This window comes from Coenobita brevimanus, chromosome 18, assembly GCF_032717465.1.
Source record: "Coenobita brevimanus isolate Jiangsu-jjx chromosome 18, ASM3271746v2, whole genome shotgun sequence".
Lineage (NCBI taxonomy): Eukaryota > Metazoa > Arthropoda > Malacostraca > Decapoda > Coenobitidae > Coenobita > Coenobita brevimanus.
In genome coordinates this window covers 35,755,558-35,775,472 of record NC_136971.1, presented here as the reverse complement: position 1 = coordinate 35,775,472, position 19,915 = coordinate 35,755,558, and the positions used below count along the sequence as shown (strand labels likewise).

Here is a 19,915-nt window from a genome sequence, read left to right as displayed (position 1 = left end):
CTTGTCACTCAGTGTAGAGCTCATTTGGCATCTCTTTACATTGAGTGAGTGGATGATGGGCACCCCCAACTACCACAATTATAATAATAATAATAATAATAATAATAACAATAATAATAATAAAAAAATAACAATAATAATAATAATAATAAATAGGGGAAGAGGTGCTACTTAGTCTCGTACGCCAACAAGACCACAGCTTTATACCATCTAAATTCAACTGAAACACAATAACAACTACTTTAAAGCACACGGTAATGGTAAAAGTCCATGAGCATGCCACAGAGGTTGATATGGAGAAGTGTGATTGCAAGGAACACCAGCAGGAGTGGCAGTGCGTAGAGGAACACCAAAGGCTCGTGAAGAATTGGCAGGGCAATGTGGCCAAGGAAGGTGATGTAGATGTAGTATCCAATGGCTAAGACCAAGAGCAGGTTTCCAAATAATACAGACACAAACCAGTCTTGGCTGATGAATACGTGATAGAAGAATACCTGAAAAAAAGTGTAGTATGATGAGTGGAGGGAAGTATGCATTGAGGTGGACATAGAAGGCATAGCTCCATTCCAGATCCTGGTCTCGACATGTTAGTTTTACCAGGTAGTGGTTGGTTAGTGCCCATAGTGCTGTAGCCACAATAACACCCACTGCCAGTGTATCAACTAACACTGTATACACCAGAAATCTAGGGAAACTTCCCACACTCAGCTGCAGCACCACACCAAAACCCACTGAGGTCACACAAAGCCAGAAACACAGCAACACCACAAAGGCAGGGTCATCTCGGGCAAATTGTGCCTTTGTTTGTTTCATGTACTGGAAGTTCCTGTACGCTTCTATCTATCTATTGCCAGACGCCTCAATCCCGTTTGGGGTGGCCACAAACAAATTGTCTCCAAGTTGCCATGTCCCCCGCCATTTCACTGCCCTGCTCCCAACTCACACCCCCCTCTCTCATATACCTCTCCACCCCATCCCTCCATCTCATCCTCGGCCTCCCCCTCCCTCTTCCCCCCTCCACCTCACTCACATACACTCTCCTCGTCAGTCTTTCACCCTCCATCCTCTCCACATGGCCAAACCACCTCAGTGTGTTCCTCATAACGCTTCATATCACATCCACATCAACACCACAACGCTCCTTTATATCCTCATTCGTCAGCCTGTCTCTCCACGTGACTCCACAGGCTCCTCTTAAATAACTCATTTTCACTGCTCTCACTCTTGACTTGTGTCCTTCCAACAATATTCAAGCTTCACTTCCGTACGTTAGAGTTGGTATCACAATACAGTCATGTAGTAACTTTTTCACCTCCATGCTCACTTCCCTGTTTCTTATCACTGCTTTCAAAGAACCAGCAACCTTTCTTCCCTGCTGTACCCTTTCAAGCACTTCACCCTCCAAACCTCCATCCTTACTCATCACACTACCCAAGTACTTAAACGTACTCACATTTTCCAATTCCTCACCATCCAACCTCGCTGTACATTCACTAACTTCACCTCTCTCAAAGACCATCACTTTACTCTTCCCTACATTCACCTTTAGATTCCATTTCTTACACACTCTCTCAAACTCATCCACCAAGCCTTGCAGCTTCCCTTCGTCTTCACTCAACAACACAGTATCATCTGCAAACAACAGTACAGGGAGTTTCCAAACACTATCCTCTCTCACCAGGGCCACTCCAACATCCACTACCCTACCTTGTACCTCTTTTATTACCCCATCCATGTACAGATTGAACAACCATGGAGACATGACACATCCCTGTTTCAACCAACTTTCAAAGAGAAAAATTCACTTAGTTCACCATCCACACGCACTGCAGCCTTCGCATCATCGTACATACTCTTCACAGCATTCAACAACTTCCCATCTACTCCATATATTCTTAACACTTTCCACAATCCTTGTCTATCCACCCTATCATATGCTTTCTCCAAATCCATGAAAGCCGCATACAACTTCTTTCCTTTCTCTAGAAACTTTTCCACTAAAGACCTAAGAATGATTATCTGATCTACACAACCTCTTCCCTTCCTAAAGCCTCCCTGTTCTTCTCCAACTAATTTCTCTGTTCTTTCTCTAACTCTGTCTATAAGTATCCTACCATAAACTTTTCCTATTATACTAAGAAGACAAGTGCCCCTATGATTACCACACACTTCTTTTTTCCCTTTTCCTTTGTACAAGGGAATAATTATACCTGACTTCCAATCCTCCGGGACTCTACCTACCTCCCAGGCCAATCTGCACATCTTCCACATCCATTCTACTACTATCTCTCCCCCATGCTTCAGCATTTCACCACACACTCCATCAATTCCTGGGGCTTTCCCCGATTTAACTTTCTTCATTGCTTCCACAACTTCTATCCTACTGATTTCTTCCTGTCTTCTCACCTCCCTCCTTCTCCCAGCCATTCCCCAGCCACTTATCCTCGCATTACTTCCATTCTGTGTGTTCAACAATTCCTTAAAGTGCGCTCTCCATCTGCTCACTTTTTCTCCCTTCTCCACTAGTAATCTACCATTTTTATCTTTCACTCCCCTGCTAACTTCACTTCCACCCTCTCTTACTCTCTTCACCTCTCTCCAGAACATTTTCTTACAGTCTCTCCACTTTACACTCAAATTCCTTCCAAATTCCTCATCCACTCTCTTCTTACTCTCTCTTACTAATCTTTTCACCTCTCTCTTTCTTTCCACATATAACTCTCTCTACCGCCTCTGAACTTCTTCCACGCCCCTATTTCTCATCCATTCATTGTATGCTTTCTTCTTTTGTGCCACAGCCTGTTTCACCTCTTCAGTCCACCACGCTGTTCCTTGCACCCCCCTCCGTCTTCTCTTCCTTCCACACACCACATCACATGCTGCACATATTTCTTCTGTAAATATCTTACACACACCTTCCACGTCTCCCATCTGCTCCAATTCATATTTGCCCAATCGTTCCTCCACTTCTCTCTTATACTCTGCCTTTTTCTCATCCCCTTGTAACCTTTCCATTCTCCTTGCAACTACTCCTTCCTCTCGTCTTTCCCTTCTTCTTTTCCTCCATCTTACTTGCATTCTAGTTCTGGTCACCACCAAGTAGTGGTCAGAAAGTCCACTCCCCCAACCTCTATACACTCTTGAATCCTTTAGACATCTTCGCATCCTTTCATCCACACACACATTCGCTGTACGCTTGCTGTGATGAAATGAAAAGGTAGACCATCTGCCACGCTGCAAACTCGAAGTCCATCTGGCGGAACTTTAGCAGCCGCCTCAGGTACTTGTATCTCTTTGCTGCTGCAGTCATGCAGTCATGTCTGTAAGCTACTGGTGTGGGTAGAGGTGAACCAGTGTGAAAGCTTAATGGTAGTGTCATGGAGCCTCCCACACTGGAAGTCGGGGACTGGGCTTGCGAGTGTCGTGGTGATGTCTGGTACTTGTGGTTCATATCCTTAGTATCATGGACAAGGCAACCTAAAACGTGACATAAATGGAACCAGAGTGGAAGTTTGTTTTCATGACTTGGTGGTACGGCGCTTAAACTCCAGAATGTCGAGGCCTTGTCACTATTGCAACCGTTAAATCATCCAATAATTTGTAATTGCCACCTAACTAAAATACCAACTAACCAAATACTCTATACAAATACTGGTAGAGTTCAAGTATATGCAAAATAATTACAAAACATGTCTCCAAATAAGAATACAAAGATGTTACGAAGGATCGGACTAAGTCTTTGTTTCCAAAGTAGTTTGCTGTCAACGTCATCTTCACAACACTACAAATACTTGCTTTTTTCACTGGACATAAAGCCCACACATTTTATCCAAATTACACAGTTCCACAGAACAAATGGGTATCACAAGGGGGAAGTTAACCAATGCAAGATTACTTCATGGTGCTAACACTTCATCCATACAGTATATTACGAAACAAGTTTTCGATTGTCACACCCACCCCTGGAATATTGTAATGGAAAACAAACGGTTTATATACAGAGGGGGGGAGGGGACCACTGGGGTCAGATAACTGAGCTCTATAGTATGGAGAGACTTTATCATGGGTAGCACCGCGTAATTTATGTAGCCGCCATCCTGTGGACAGTCTCTAGCCTCCACCTAGTGTTTCCAACAGTGACCTTGATCCCACTGGGGAGATTTGGATTTTTTAAAATTAAACGAAATAAAACTGTAGGAATCGGTCCCCCAAGTTTCATTTTTAGATTACTTCCTCGCGTCTGGTTGAAATCTCCAGTAGACATGACCATTGACCACCGTATCACATTCACTTATAATTCTGGTATGACTCTTCTGCCACTGCACGTGCAGGATTGGATTTTTTTTTTTTTTCAGAAATGGTCCATGCCAGGGCACATAACCTGGGCCTTTTAGATTCCTTCTGCAGCCTTCACTTCTCCTGGAATCGTTGCGAGACTCTGAGGCCAGAATACTAATAATACCTGCAAAAACATTAGTCTTCAGCTATAGAGTAGGTGGCGATTAAGAACCCATCATTACACAATAAACACGAAAAATTGAAAACACTAAGACAGGGAAACAATTATAAAGTGGCCCACAATACTATAAAATGATAAGTGTGTGAAGTACCTTCACACATTCATCATGGAATGTATTATGGGGGTCAAATTTTACCAAATGGTGGCATGATAGTGTAGAGGCCAGAAGCCGCCAGTCAGAGTGGAGGCCTTGCATGTGTTCCCTCCTCAACAAGTGACTAGGGTTCTTTTATTTTATTTTTACCCTCCAACTGACGATGTCAAAGGAATGTATTGTTATCACTAGGATCAACAACAATAGGTGACGTTGAGATTTCGTTTCCGTGCCAGAACCCAGACAGTATTCACTATATAGTTATGAAATCATACATAGTTATGTGTGTTATAGTGAACTGGTAGCTTTAGATTGATAGAATGCTTCGTCTTAAGTAGTATTTTTTCTTTTTAATAATGAAAGGTAAAATTAATCCCAGAGAATTCAGTGTGACTTGCCTAAGGAATCTGAAGGGCCCAATGCATTTTTCTGTTAAAACTTTGCAAGTTTTGCACTTATGAGGAAGAAATTGTACATGACAAATCATTATATGAATATCTAATTATGTAAGAAGTTTCATGACTGTACCTATTATGTAATCATAAAAACAATGGTTGCCTAAATGAAAAACAATCATGAGTCATAATTTCATCAGATCTACTCATAACTTTACTATCAACTATCATGAAGTTATGGGTAGATCTGAAATTTTTGAGTTTTATTCTATTTAAGTTTTACTGTCTCTGTTTTATACAGAGAGGAGGGGGAGGGGTGAGGGCCGTTATGCGCTTGGTTAGGTGCGCAGGGAGGTAGGGAGTATGTGCTTGGTCAGATGGAGGGTTGCAACAGCATTGTGTTGCCTTTTTTTTCTTATGAGAGAGAGAGAGAGAGAGGAGGAGGAGGAGGAGGAGGAGGATTACGCGTGCGTGTACTTGTGTATGTGTATGTGGGGAGGGTAATAATGATGAAATGGGTTGCTTGTCGTGATGCGGCCAGATGATCTTAATCACTTTTACAGAAACCTTCTATGATAAACTGGTCGCCTACCATCCACTCACTCGATGTACTGCTGCCTTTAGGTCACTCTGCACTAATTAACTTGCCAAATGATTTATCCTAACCCAGGAAAACGTTTATTTCTCTGAGTGGCAGCCTTTCACTAAATTATACCTGTTGGTCTGTTATAATTCCCTCACTGAATATTCTTCTGATGGGGAATGTCGTTTTTTTCTAATACATTATGTACTGTACTTTCATTAGACTCAAACAGATTGTGCGACATAAGAATGACACACATCTTAGGTTTTAATTTGATAACACAGATCTTTACATGCACACAGACAAGTTTCGGAAACATGGATCTTGTAGAAATAAATGAAAGTGGATAATTTCCCAACGATAATTTAGCCAAACCTTCCCTATATTAGGTAACCTGAAGACAGATGACACTTTCACTGAGTGAGTAAAGGACATTGTGCAGGGAGTGAATAATGGACAGTGTGCATGTAGTGAGTAATGGACACTGTGCAAGTTGCGAGTAAAGGACACAGCACAAGTAATGGGTAATGGACACTGGGCACGCAGCAAGTAATGGACACTGTGCACGAAGTAAGTAATGGACACTGTGCAAGTAGCGAGTAAAGGACACTTTGTATGGAGTGAGTAATGGACACTGTGCAGGGAGTGAGTAATGGACACGGTGCAGGGAGAAAGTAATGGACATTGTGCAGGGAGTAAGAGAAACTGTGTAGGGAGTAAGTAAAGGACACTGGGAAGGGAGTGAGTAATGGACATTGGAAAAGGAGTAAGTAATGGACTCTGTGACTGCAGGTAGTGAGTAAAGGACATTGAAGGGATTGAGTGAAGGACACTTTGCAGAGAGTAAAGAATAATCCCCCGCCCCTTAAGTCATCACCAGGATTACACCACTGGCCAGACTGGGTATAGTCTAACACATTTCCCAGCAGTCTTGGCCATAATAATTTTTTGTTTCGTTTTGTTTTATGATATTTGTAATTTGTAACGAGATTGCCTGTATTGTTTTAACAGGCTGTTAGGAGGGCTTATTGTCAAACCAAACCTTGTAGATCAGTTTTAGTTACAGTAGGATGCTGCTGATATGTCTGTGCATAGTATTACTTTCGTGTTGTATGATCGTTTTGAAGTACTAGGGACGAACCTCTGTAGTCGTAGCAGTTCTCTGGTCATATGTAAATTGTATCAAAGTATGTCAATATTTATCGAAACATCTAGTCGTTTTAGTATATTCGTATATCATTTTTTTTTTTTTTTGGTGGCCCATCCATTAACCAACCATCCACTCATTTATTACCTTGTCAGGAGTATGGATTCTGTCAAAGTATTCTTGATCATCATGTACCCATCCATCGAATCATTTATTACCATCAGTGGTGAAATTTTTCAAAATGTAATGTGATTCCTGGGTGAACACTGCATTTGCATCTCTCCACCCAGTTTACAAAGGCACCATAAAAGGCTGCACATCACCATTACTTGGGTAATTAAAGGGGGATACTTACTGAGGCTAAGTAGGGATTCTGGGGGCTTGAACAGTGAGGAAATGTAGCACATTACATAATGGCAAACTGGTAATTCTGTTATAAGGTTTTTCTTGTTCTCTGGATCCTGCATCAGCCCATCCTTAGGTGGATAAAAGAAGTCTGGATGACAAACTGGTCATTTTCAATATTTCCTTTTGTAGGTTCACCCTAACCTGGTCCATATTTTCATCCTTTTGCAACCTATTTCCCGTTAGCTCAAAGACAGAATAAGCTAGTACGATGGTTTTGCATCCGTATAGAACTTCTATCTAGTAGTTTATCCTAGTTTTCATATAACTCCATTGAGTAAGGGATTCCAGTTTTTAGGCTAAGTTGGTGTAATTTATATCCGGTATTTTATGGTCGAGATCCTGCCTCACCCTTCCTGTGAGTAATCATCCTGAAACTTGTATTACTTCCTTTTTATTTATTTATTTATTTTTTTATTCAATGTGTCCATCCTTAATTGATTATTCTATATTTCCTGCATCGTATTTTTTTTTTATATCTAACTACACCTTATCCTTACATTTCTTAGATCCATTCATTTCCTGGATCTGCCCTTCATTTCGTTTACCCTATATAGGAAAGGTTACCCCTTACTAATGGCTGAGGAATCCTGGGTCCAGTTGGACCCATTATAAGAAAAAATAATACTAAAGCCAAATTTATTATGCCAAACAGGTACAAACATGAAAAACTATGATTTCTTGAGTTCAACCCCACCGATTTAAAAAAAATGGTGATTAAACTTAGATCTGGCAAGCAAAAAACAAAAAATAAACAGGTACATATGAATGGGTGTGGGAATATACGTACATATTGGCAAATTATAAAATAAAATAACTAATATTGGATGTTCTGCATCTTGGAGAGTTGTTTTCCACGAGAAACAATGACTCATCCCTGTACATAAAGAAAATTTGCCTCGAGCAAATGAAAATGGCCAATTATTGTACCTATGATTTGGGATATAATATCAAAGGTATGGTTGGAGTATGTATATTACCATAGGGGTAGAAATAAAATTGTTCCAATATATATATATATATATATATATATATATATATATATATATATATATATATATATATATATATATATATATTTGCTACAATATTTGCAGTTGTAGCACCAAAACTCATGTACATACCTTTTACTGGAGCCCAACAGATTTTTAATTTTGCCCACAGACTACAGGGGTCATTTTGAGGGGTGACAGTAATGAGCTGCTCTTACTGTCGACGTCAGTTACCACCTGAGCTTCATGTATGGGTGTAAGAGGTGGTGAGGCAGCAGTAGTATGATTGGCAGCGGCCAGGCCGGACGTAGAAGGGTAAGGGAGGAGTCAGGTGCACCACCCACAGAGGGATGAATGGCAGGGAGCACTGCTGGCGTATCCCTCGTTTCCTGGCTACAACCAGCCACGTATTCCTCACTACCAGGAACCTCAAATAAGTCAATGGTAACTTGGTTCACTATCGCTGCCAAGTGTTCTTCCATTAGGCCACGATTACGTGCCTCCTTTCAGTTTTGTCTTAAAAAAAAAAAAAAAAAAAAAAAAGTAAAAACCCTACGTGTAAAATGTTGGTAACACTGGTTCAGGTATGCCTCACAACCAACTGAACATGGTTAGCCAAGTTATAGTCATTAACTCTCGTACTTACACATAAACAATGCAAATGAAGTTGAAATGAAGGTCATATCATAGATGGAAAGGTGACTCCAACTGGAGTCACCTTTCCAGCAGGAAGGGATGTCCTTCCACGTCGAGCTTTACACACAGACTGACTCCAAACCAACCCACGATCCTCAAATTTATGAGCCACTGAAAATGCCTAACTTACCGCACGAAAATTTTAAGGTAGAGTGCGCATGATTTCACCTGGAATCAACCTTTCCTATCAAGGGTTTATCCTTCTTCTCCACATTCTAAGTTTGTGTTTAAATCCTGGATCAATATTCTTAATCCTTCCTCAACCCACCCTAAAGAACTGAAATTGCTCCAGATATTTCCATCGTTGATACTCCATTCTGGGGAGAGTTAGTGGTTTGTATTGTAGGTCATTTCGTTCTTCTCTAAATTCATTTTCATACCATTATATCTCAAGCACAGTGTTGATATTGTTAAGAAGCGGGCTTTGCTAGTTAGGTGGTCTGGAAGTTTCTCAGTGTTTCTGGTATTTTACCGTTGCATGTCAGAGTTACAAGTTAGCCTGGTACTGAAGCACAGTTATTTCCTAAGTTGTATATTCGTTTTTATGCTCTTTTTCTCAGTAATGAATTGCTTATGTGACTGCTTTTTAAATTATGTAATTTAAGTTTGTATACTAAATAATTTTGAGTGTTATGCATTGTATAAAAAACTCTGTCATGTTTTGGATATCTCCGAGCTGGCAACGGTTGCTTCTCCTTGAGTGTAGAACACTCTACTGTAGAATATAGGAAGCTTATATAAGGATGGGGAAGAGACTAGAGCAGTTCAGTCAGTTTCAGTTCAGCTTGAGTACAGTTCAGTGGGAGTGCAGTGCAATTTCAATATTTTCAGTACTTGTGATAATAGTGAAGTGTTATTGGCAAACAGTGAGTTTATTGCTGTTTGTGTATCGTCGGTGCTTATGAAAATAGTGAATGAAGTTGGAAAGCATTAAGTGTAATTATTTGGAGAATGAAGACAGTGCACTTAAGAAGCCAGTGTTTTTTTTACAATGCCTTAGCTGGTCTAGTTGCACACCATAAGGCTGCCTTTAGGAAGAACAACTCACTAGGCAAGTCCTTCCTATACTGAGCTACTGCCGGTGGAACCTGTGGCAGTGTGGGACGGGGACATAATGCTGGTGTCAGGAGTGTGGATCATAAGTGCTGCAGTGAGTCAAATCTTCGACATGGAGCAAGGGGGTGTGCAGGCAAGGCCCCGAGCTGGGCAGGAGGAGGAAATGTCCCTGGCGGCAACCGTGAAGCTATTACGGGCACAAACTGTACAACTACAAGCACAAAGTGCAACACTACATACACAGAATGAAGGACTACAGGCACAAAATGAATGACAGAAAGAACTCAAAGAACAATTACAAGCACAAAGTGTACAACTATGGCCAGAGAATGAAGGACAGGAAGAACTCAGAGAACAATTACAGGTACAGAATGAAGGACAGAGAGAACTCAAGTGACAATTACAGGCACAGAATGAAGAAATCAATAGAACAATTGCAAGCACAGAGGAAACAGCTTCAAGAGGCATTACAGGAGCAACAGAGGGAATTACAACTGAGGATGCAAGGACAAGATGCTTTCAAGGGGGAAATGAAGGAAGAACAGAAATAACTGAGGGAGAAAGTATATGCTGAGCTACAGCAGCAGAAGTTTGAGGTAAGCAATAGTTTGACAGAGTGCAAACACCATGTAGACAACCAGATGAAGACAATTAGTGAGGGAATTGTGATGGAGTGCAGACAGCATGTAGATAGCCGGTTGAAGCATGTAGTCAACCACGTGAAGATAATTATTGAGAAAATTGTGGCTGTAGAGAAATGTTGCATTGCTGAGCCTCAGGCTCGTGTACAGGGAGCATATGAAGAGAGTGGACAGTGCATGGTGAATCTTGATCAATCCCAAGCATCTGAGGGTAGCATTACAGGAATGCAAAAGTTTTAAGTCTTGGACTTAATTATGCTGGCCTAGTTTTTAGGCCCAAAACCTTTGAAGTGCATGACTATATTGTGGGTCCAATTAAAAAATAAAAAATTGATGGCAAAGTATCTTGGGAAGTTTACCGTGCGCAGTTTGAGTTGCTTGCAGATCAGAATGGTTGGGATGATAGGCAGAAGGCAGTGCAGCTTGCTAAAAGCGTCAAAGGTGTTGCAATGGAGATTTTTGTCAGTGAGGGATGGGAACATTTATCACTCCCTAGTAGGAGTGCTGGAGTGCAGATATGGGACAATGTACCAGACTGAGATTTACAGAGCATGATTCCGGAGATGTGTACGAGCTCAAGGGGAATCTCTATGGCAGCTTTCTCATGACCTGGAGAGTATGGCACATAAGGCATACCCTGGAGCAGCACCTAATCTGTTGGCTTTTCTTTTGAGGGCCTAGTTCATAGATGCTCTTGATAGTGCAGTGTTGAAAGTGCAAGTGATGCAGGCACAACCCAGAAGCATGCAAGAAGCACTAGCCAGGGCTCTAGAATTTGAGTCTTACGTCAGGCCCTGTACACCCACTTTTCAGGCAGGTCGTAATGCAGGATTCAATGCAAGAAAGGGGCAAGTACATGATGCAGAAAAAGTTGAAGGAAGTTGCTGGTATTGTGAAAAGCCAAGACACAGAAAAGATGACTACTACAAGTGGAAGAGGGAACAGAAGACTGGAGGAGGTTGCTGGTCCTGTGGGAAGCCGGAACATAAAAATGACGATTGTTACAAATGGAAGAATGAGCAAGAACAAAGCAGTGCAAGGAAATCTACAAGTGTAACAAAAGCGTGTTGAACATGTAGTGAGGTGGGACACTTCAGTTCCGAGTGTTCGAAGAATGTAAAGGAGGATAAGGAGAAGGCTGCAGAAGACCAGAAAGAAGCAGAAACTAGAGGAGGCTGAGCGGACCCTTGGATGTCCGGATTGAAGTGGCAGGGCAAGAGGCTACTCTTCTACTGTACGTCGCCGACATGGAAGATCCTTGCCTTTTTGGTCTGGACTATCTAATGTCCATGGGATGTGAGTTGGACTTCTGCTCCATGAAGTTGAAGGTTCGTGGAAAGTCAATTCCTGTCACAGCAGTGAGACATACTAGTACTGGTGGCGAGGTAAGGGTGCTCTGCACTACAGTGTTACCCCCAAGGTCAAAACAATTACTTCAGTGCAAGGTGAGTGGCTCTTTAGACAGCCGTCTAGGGGTAGTGGAGCCTGATGTATGGTGCAAGGTGAAGGCCGGAGTGATGAAGGGGAGAACCTTGGTGGAAGCAGGTGCAGGTGAAGTGCCAGTTGTGGTAGCAAGTTTTTCCTGTTAGCTTCAGAAGATGAAAGAGGGGAAATTATGGGACTGTGCCAGGCGGTGGACCCTGAATGACATCAGAGGAAGGCCTGTAAAAGGAGTGTAGTCAAGGAAGATAGAAATCTGCCAGACCACTTACAAGACCCATTTTCGAGGAGTTGCCAATGCCTGGACGACTCAGAAGAGCTGAAGCGGAGACAGCTGCTGACGAAGTTTGCTGATATCTGTTACACCGGAGACCTAGACCTTCAGTGCACTGATCTGTTGGAGCATTGTAAAGACACTGGGAATTTACAGCCTGATTAAACACCCAGCCTGAAGGATGGTGCCAGCCCAATAGCAAGAAATGGAGAATGTGACGGAGATTCTACAAAGACAAGGAATGACAAAAAAGTCCTGCAGTCCTTGGGCATCAACACTTGTTCTGGTAAGGAAAAAGGATGGCTAAGTAACGTGTTGCATAGAATATCGAGCACTGAATGAAGTGACAGTGAAGGATGCATACCCCTTGCCAAGAATTGATGACACCCTGGATGCTTTGTATTGTTTTTTTTTTTTTTTCTTGGAAGGAACGGATTGCCGGCTCCGGCCTTTGGTTACTTGTTCCTTGCATGTAAAGAAAGAATGCTGTGTGCGTGTGGAACTATGTTTGTGCTGTGTTAAATGTTTTACCTTTGTGTTGTGTTGCTCGTTTGTGATTCCCAGCACGTTCTTCGCTGACATCGGTTTGTTTGTGTATTTCTCTACCCTGATGCGCGCGCGAGCGTACACACACACACACACACACACACACACACACACACACACACACACACACACACACACACATTCTGCATACACTTAATGGAAGTTCTATTTCGTCACTGTTTTCAACGTCTATTTTGGTAATTTTCATCTGAAATAGATCCCAACCCCATGCAGCTCAGTTGATGACCAGGTGTAGCAGGTCTTGATGGCCTATTGGCTGTTAACCAAGGAGACTCATTATTACCACATGACTACTGTTAGTCGTATCGAGTTTCATGAGACCAAAACTTAGTATTAAAGCTGAGTGTAGACCCGTTCCGTCAATTGAAATTTATCTGACTATAGTATATTACTCTGCATTATAGCTTGGATTCCCACTTAGGTAGGATATTTCTTGTTTGTGTTACTTATAAATAAATGGCAGGTGGTGGCGACCATCACCAACTCACTTAATGTAGTGCTGCCTACTCATTCCTTCGACTTCATCATTCTTTTCTGTGTCGTCCCTCCCCACTTTCTATTCGTCCCATCTTTCCTGTCACTTTTCATTACTTTTTTCCCCTTTTCAGTGGCTTTACGTTGAGTGACAAGCCTAATGGTTTCCTGTAAACCAGGAAACCATTTATGATGCAAGGTGGTAGCAATATAACCATCCCATAAGTGCTCCTTACGTGTCAGCAAATGGGTTGGCGGAGGGTTGTGCCCCTCCACGTAAAACAACCATCTCAATCAAACTGCTACCATGGGATTATTGCGTCTGGATCAAGACAGATAGATAATATTGCTTTGAAGTTGATCCACCGTAGAGTAACAGAAGCTTGGCTGTATTTTCCTGGCACTCAAATAGTAGTAACATGATTAGTATCACCATAACCGGCGGAATTTCTCACCACAGGCCATCGTACAGGAGTCTCAGGAGTGTAAGACAAAATAACCTTCTTAAGTGGAGGGCTTACCGGCAAGACCAGAGTCACCTTTACCCAATTAGCGAGGAATCAAAGTGTCCTTAATCTACCCACGTATTGCATAATTTCCTGCGCTGCCTAGCATTTATCCCTGCTCTTTCACTCTCCATGCATTCTTGTTTTAACTTCCACACTCTGATTTTAAACCTTCCACGCATTATATCTGTTTCCACACACTGATTATAAAAATCTTAATGAGATAGTTGGTGGTGTCAATCATCCACTCTTGATCATGTGCTGTCTATATCTGCCTTTACCTTCAGCATTCTTTTTTGTGTCTGTCCTCTACTCTTCCTGTTTCTGCCGTCTTTCCTGTCATTTTTTATTACTCTTCTTTTTTTCTGGTGGCTTTATATTGAATGACAAGCCTAATGTTTCCTCTGAGCCAGAAAACCATTAACAACGTTGGATGGTAACCATATGACCAACCCACACAGTCTTGTTCCCTACGTGTCAACAAGTGGGTTGGGGGAGGGTTAGTGCTCCTCCCTGTTAAACCACTAACTCAGAGACAAACGGCCACCGCTTACGGGATTATGGCGTCAGGCTATAGACAGATTGTCATCATCATCACCATGTCGTCTCATTTGCCCACCCATGCTCATATTATGACTTCCATTCTTCCATTTTATCTTCCACACTCTGATTTTGTCCTCTGCACACACACACACACACACACACACACACACACACACACACACACACACACACACACACACACACACACACACACACACACACACACACACACACACACACACACACACACACACACACACACACACACACACACACACACACACACACACACACACACACACACACACACACACACACACACACACACACACACACACACACACACACACACACACACACACACACACACACACACACACACACACACACACACACACACACACAGTAGTAGCAAAACAGGTAAATCTAGGTATGGTAAAGGATGAGGTGTCTTAAAGCAGCAAAAGTTTCTCATCAAATTACCCCGAAAATGGAATCACGAGAGAGAGAGAGTGAGAGAGAGAGTACTGTATGCTTTATAATAATCATAGGAGCTGATGAAAATCTAGTAATGTCATCAGAATAATCATAAGAGGATTATACCAAATTCCCACTATTCATGGGAAGTAACGAAGGCGGTGATGGTGGTGGTGGTGGTGTTGATAATGGTGTTGATGGTGATGATTGTGGTAGTAGTGGTGGTTGTGGCGATGACAGTCTGGTTGGGCAGGGGTGGTCAGCAACCGGCAATCTGTCCATGTATCAATCTACCCATCGGTCTGATGTAGATAGTGGTGTTGGCAGTGCGGCAGTGTTGGCAGTGCGGCAGTGTTGGCAGTGTGGCAGTGTTGGCAGTGTGGCAGTGTGGCAGTGGTGGTAGTGCATTGACAGGGGCAGGGACTGGGGCTGGCATCCTCTGCCTATTAATATTTGGGTGGCTGTAAATTACCGCATGCTGTGCCCAGTATAATAATTATACCATCACCGCAAACCACCAGACACCCAACCGACGTGCTTAGGTTGCCTTCCCTAATATTAATATTATCAAGTTAACTGAGTCATTTTGTAGTTAATTTGGCATACGTGATTTCATATTAATAAGCTGGATAAGGTGGAGACTACTATATTAATCCTCTCTCTCTCTCTCTCTCTCTCTCTCTCCCCCCCATCCTCATTTCCATATCTCTCTTCAGTCTCCCCCTCTTCCTCTTCTGTTCGCTTATTCTTATTGAGTTTCCTCATCCTTCTTGCATTTCCCATATTCCATATTAAATGGTGCTGGAGAAGGACGCCTTCACGTGGTGGCACCTACATGACCTGTTGAGGTAGTTGCCTGGTTTTACAAAGATATCTCAACTATTCCCCTGTCCTCCGAAAGCAGAATGGTGGACTGAAGGCGATTGGCGCCATCAGCCTGCAGTCGGCAGGGTTCGCACTTTGGATGAGCCTGTGGCCACAGCAACAGAATCAACAGTCTCCCCTCTTTCCCTTTCAGCCGTGTCTCCTTATTGAATTTGCTTAGTGTATAGCATATGCAAAGGATGTGGACAGGATTTAGAATGAAAGACTAACCAGTATAGTGTATATGAGCGAGAGGGAGGGGGTAGGGGGGGAGACAGAGGACGAGGTATATGTATAATGTGGTGTGGGTTGGAGAGGTGGCAGCCAGGTGGCAGAGAACAGGATTTGTTTCTGGCGTCTTTTTACGAAATTAAGGCGTCTGGCAATAGATAGATAGACAGATGGACGGGCAGATAGATAGACAAATATATAGCCTAGCATTTCACATTCCACCTTTCCCTTGTTATATTTTTTCAAAATGGCCCGTCTGTTTGTGTTTATTTTACTTCTATCCTAATCATTACAGAGAGAGAGAGAGAGAGAGAGAGAGAGAGCAGTGGTGGCAGGAATCATTATTTTAGTCCACCATGAGTGTTGATGGTGGGGCAGGGACAGGGGCTGCTGCTGGTCAGTATGACTTCATGAGTTTAATCCAGGTTTAATTATAATTAAGAAATGATGTATCATCATGGGTCAGATTCTCAGCCGGTATGGAGCTACAGTTACTAATGACCTTACAGAAGAAATTGGTCCCCCTCAAAATTCACCCATAGGATCCTCAGTACTTATAACTCCATAACAATTGAGAATTAGACCCACGTTGATATAGCCTAACATGTATTGCTCAAAATCGACTTAAGATTGTCCATGTATGATATTAAATAAGAGAATTTAGCCCAACAATAACCTCCCAAAGTTTTTCATAAATCTCTTGGCCATCCTGTATAGGCACAAGGACAATCAACTTATATAAGTCCGGGTGCTTGAGTGGTGTGTGATGCCTTGAAATACTGAATATGGAGTTTACACATGTTTACCTTTGACGGTATGTATAGTTTATTTGTTTTCATCTCACAGAACTGAGCCACTCCCACAACCTAAATACTTAATCGTGGTTGTATGGAATCTGACGAGTCTTGCTTATGGGATAGGAGCGATTCATCTTGAGGTATGTATAAATCAGCAGCCAAGTCTGAGTGCACTTGATCGACTGAGCTAAAAGACGTTTGGAATGTTTGTCAGGTTAGAGAAAGTGCCCTAATAAAGCATTTATTGGCTTTTATTAATTTTTTCTTTTCATTTTACTCGTGAGTCAGCGAAGGATGGTGTCTGTTGGTTAAGTGGTTACAACTCTCCTGTCGAATTCACGGGCTTATTATAGGTAGTGTGTAATATCCAAGACCGTACGTAGCCAGGTGTAAACTTTATTTCTTTTAACAACAGAGTACACTTTGGTACTTGCAACAACACTTTGTAACAGAATCCCACGAATATTTAGGCCAGCAACCGTGTGGCAGCAATAAGCTGTAGGAGTGCGCCAGTCCCGTCAGATGAAAACAGACCAGCCATAATCCCTCCCCAGTAAGCTGCCTTACTCCAGAACACACTTTGCTGTTGCAAACAAGAGCTTTTAATCGACTCTCATAGAATATTAAAGAGAAAAGCAATAATCTCATCCCAAGCGATAGAAGAGTACTGCTAAATGGAGAGAGGAGGGCACTGTTTCTGTGTATATAAAAAGTGTAGACATGGGACAGTTTGGTGTACCCCTCTAAGTTGTTATTGGTGGCGGTGGTGGTAGTGACGGTGTTGTTCTTGTTGCTGTTGCCCTGAGTGAGAAGTGATACTGCTAGGTGGCAGGAGGAGGGGTGTTTATGTGCATACTTACAATGTTTACTGTGAAATTTAATGGCTCTGTACAAATAGATAGAACATGTACGATTGGAGCAAATGTTGACCAGTTATTTCATGCCTTCTTCTCAATTTCTTGCTGATGGCTAATTTTCTTAAACTGAGACTTCCTATGTTTCTTTGCCCATTGATGATTTTCAGTTGTATGATGTGTCCGAGAGGAAAGTAACGTACAGCCATGAGCAAAAGTTCGCCGACATCTCTCTTCCACCGTTGTGTCCCGTCTTCGATATTTATCAGTTCATCTCGAACGACGGAGTGTATTCTTGTTTCTCATACTCTGTTGTTGTGTATTTCATATTGTAGTTAAATTACAATAGTTCCTGTAACACCTTCCATCACAGAGTATCCTTCCTTTACGTACTTTGTTTTGAGCTTCATACTGCATTCACAAAAATATTTAATGTAACATCTTTCATATCCACAGTCAGCAGAGTAGTGTCGGCGAACTTATGCTCATAACTGTAATGACGTACATCCTCCCAAAATAGTATCGGCACCATTGGGTACGATGGCTGTGGAAGTGAGCAACCTCTGCAGACATACATGAGTCAATAAATGTGGTGCCTTAAAACATATACCACCCAGTATGTGAATCTTTTTGCAATTCTTAGTTCTAATGATTACCAAAGATAATATTTGAACTTATAACTACAGGATGTCCCATTTATCACAACGCTTCATCCATGTTTCAGAATGATACGTGCTGTAAGAGTACTGATACTTTTTAGGAGGGTGTACGTATAAAGCAGACGCAGTACAGTATTAGATGAGTTTATGTCTGTGAGAGTGCGTGTGTATGAGCAAAATTCATTTTCGTTGCACGCTTCCTGTCGTTTGAAAACTTTGTTCTTAAATTCTTCCTCTTGATTAGCTTTCGCACAATGTCTGGCTGACTTTGTTCTTTATAAAACGTCTTAACCAACATTAACATAAACCAAAAATACCCCCCAAACCCTGTGCTTCGGGGCATAATATATTCCTGGTGGACTCCGACCCAGGGAAAGTTTCACCTGGGTAAGTTGGGGGCGGCCGGGGCAAGAAGTTAGCTAAGAAGGGTCGCTGCTGTGGTGGCTGACTATGGGGATGGGCGGACACAAACACACACACACACACACACACACACACACACATCCCATTAGCAAAACGACATGTGTGTTTGAAAAAGAGTATACAGTAAGTCCATATCCATGTGTGTAGATATGTACGAGTATGTATGTATGTGTGTAAGCTGGGATCATGGTGTATTGATTGAGCTATTGGGCAACAGTTGCGGGAGAATTCTGCCGTTCCATCCTACAGTAATTCTTCACTCTGTTAAAATTATATATTTACATATCAAATCCTGGCTCTTTAAAACAATAGTCGAACCGTTTGACAATGTTCTCCAGTCACATAATGTGTATGTGTATGCCTGATAACATCAATGCATAAATTATGAAGCTTATACATCATGTGAAAAACAGGATACAGTCGTTCAGAACTGTTTGCACTATGAATACATAATATTATATTAATAGTAGTTACTGTTGGAACCACTGATCATCTCTATGAGATGATATTTCTTTTCGTGTACATTTTCCGTTTTACAGTATCTCCTTATTTCCTTCAGTGGAAGGTTCGGTGGCGCGACCAGTAGGGTACTCGTCTCGTTGGGCGTGTACTCTCACTCCAGTGTCGGGGTCTGCACTTCATAACGTGGAAGAGGGGGAGGTCATTATTGGAGGAAATACAAGTTTGAAATCTTTGTAATTCATTATCAAAATCCTTAAATTTTATTAACCAATTCCCTTTTTTGTTATAATGATTGTGATGACATTTATGGAAAATATATTTTATGTGAGACAACATTGTTCTCAATATAAGTAATCATTGGTTTTGCGAAAAAACGGAGGATCACTCCCCCCACCCCAGCCCCAAATCCGTCCCTGCGTTCTGGCTGTGGAGGACATGTGGGTGCCGGTATGGCGAGTTTACTTAACCCCTTTCACCTTGGTTGATGGCCAAAGGTAGTCAGACTGGAGGGTTAGTAGGACTAGTGACCAAGAAGACTCATTCCCATCTCAACAGAAGTTTAATAAATTTCATCCATTCACAAGTTATTTATGTTAAGGAAGTGGCCCAGTTCTGCGAGGTGATGGTAAACCTACTATAGTATGTCCTTCCAAAGGATTGCCATTTTCTCTTACATCGAGTTTTACCAATGGCATATACAGACCAAAGCACAAACAGCCATTGCAACACTTAGACTTTCACATGTACCATTTTTTTTTAGCAGTATAGTTTCCCCGCTCATACTTCGCTAGTATAGGGAAAGGAAAATTCTGGCTG

General features: G+C 42.0%; 1 pseudogene; it reads right to left on the bottom strand.

The window, feature by feature from the left end:
* Positions 1–242: 242 nt before the first annotated feature.
* On the bottom strand, positions 243–3,451 carry LOC145391417 (protein unc-50 homolog; annotated as a pseudogene).
* Between the last annotated feature and the right edge of the window lie 16,464 nt (positions 3,452–19,915).